At 31.6% G+C, this 1,819-nt stretch overlaps 1 non-coding gene across 1 annotated transcript; it reads right to left on the bottom strand.

Moving 5' to 3' along the window:
- Positions 1-1,501: 1,501 nt before the first annotated feature.
- Positions 1,502-1,609, bottom strand: LOC112787820 (small nucleolar RNA R71). The gene has a single exon (XR_003195210.1). It is a non-coding gene; the product is annotated as a small nucleolar RNA R71 (small nucleolar RNA).
- Between the last annotated feature and the right edge of the window lie 210 nt (positions 1,610-1,819).

A 1,819-nucleotide genomic window follows, 5' to 3' on the forward strand; every position in this document is an offset into this window, starting at 1 on the left:
TTAAAAATTCAAAAATAAAAAAAATATCTTTCCCTTTTTCTCTCTTAAAATTTCGAAAATTAGATTTGACTTTTTCAAAAATTTTTAAAATCTAGTTGTTTTTATGAGTCAAATCAAATTTTCAATTTAAAAATCTTATCTTTTTCAAAATCTTTTTCAAAAATCAAATCTTTTTCATTTTTCTTAGTTATTTTCGAAAATTTTAAAAATATTTTTCAAAAATCTCTTTCTTATCTTTATCACATAATTTTCGAAAATAACATCATCAATTAATGTTTTGATTCAAAAAATTTCATGTTTGTTACTTGCTTGTTAAGAAAGATTCAAACTTTGAGTTCTAGAATCATATTTTGTGATTTCTTGTGAATCAAGTCATTAATTGTGATTTTAAAAATCAAATCTTTTTCAAAACTAATTTCAATCATATCTTTTCAAAAATATCTTCTTATCTTATCTTTTTCAAAAATTTGATTTCAAAATATCTTTTCTAACTTCCTATCTTCTTATCTTTTCAAAATTGATTTTCAAATTTGTTTCAACTAACTAACTAACTTTTTGTTTGTTCCTTATCTTTTTCAAAACTACCTAACTAACTCTCTCTCTCTCTCTCTAATTTTCGAAAATATCTCCCTCTTTTTCAAATTTTTTTTAATTAACTAATTATTTTAATTTTTGATTTTAAAATTTTCGAAAATTACTAACCTTTTTCAAAAACTATTCGAAAATCACTTACTCTTTTTCAAAAATCATTTTCGAAAACCCTCTTTCTCTCTCATCTCCTTCTATTTTATTTATTTATTTACTAACATCTCTTCCTCACTCACCAAAAAAATCCGAACCCCTCTCTCTCTCTGTGTTCGAATTTTTTTTTCTTTTTTCTTCTTCTTTTCTTCTACTCACACAGGGACCTCTATACTGTGGTAAAAAGGACCCCTATTATTATTATTTTTCTGTCCCTCTTTTTCATATGAGTAGGAGCAAGGACAAGAATATTCTTGTTGAAGCAGATCCAGAACCTGAAAGGACTCTGAAGAGAAAACTAAGAGAAGCTAAATTACAACAATCCAGCAAGCACCTTTCAGAAATTTTTGAACAGGAAGAGGAGATGGCAGCCGAAAATAATAATAATACAAGGAGGATGCTTGGTGACTTTACTGCACCTACTTCCAATTTACATGGAAGAAGCATCTCCATCCCTACCATTGGAGCAAACAATTTTGAGCTAAAACCTCAGCTAGTTTCTCTGATGCAGCAGAACTGCAAGTTTCATGGACTTCCATCTGAAGATCCTTTTCAGTTCTTAACTTAATTCTTGCAGATATGTGATACTGTTAAGACTAATGGAGTCGATCCTGAAGTCTACAGGCTCATGCTTTTCCCTTTTGCTGTAAGAGACAGAGCTAGAGTATGGTTGGACTCTCAACCTAAGGATAGCCTGAACTCTTGGAATAAGCTGGTTAAGGCTTTCTTAGCCAAGTTCTTTCCTCCTCAAAAGCTGAGCAAGCTTAGAGTGGATGTTCAAACCTTCAGACAAAAAAAAGGTAAATCCCTCTATGAAGCTTGGGAGAGATACAAAGGACTGACCAAAAAGTGTCCTTCTGACATGCTTTCAGAATGGACCATCCTGGATATATTCTATGATGGTCTGTCTGAGTTATCTAAGATGTCATTGGATACTTCTGCAGGTGGATCCATTCACCTAAAGAAAACGCCTGCAGAAGCTCAAGAACTCATTGACATGGTTGCTAATAACCAGTTCATGTACACTTCTGAGAGGAATCCTGTGAGTAATGGGACACCTCAGAAGAAGGGAGTTCTT

This window comes from Arachis hypogaea, chromosome 20 (assembly GCF_003086295.3).
Source record: "Arachis hypogaea cultivar Tifrunner chromosome 20, arahy.Tifrunner.gnm2.J5K5, whole genome shotgun sequence".
NCBI classification, from domain to species: domain Eukaryota; kingdom Viridiplantae; phylum Streptophyta; class Magnoliopsida; order Fabales; family Fabaceae; genus Arachis; species Arachis hypogaea.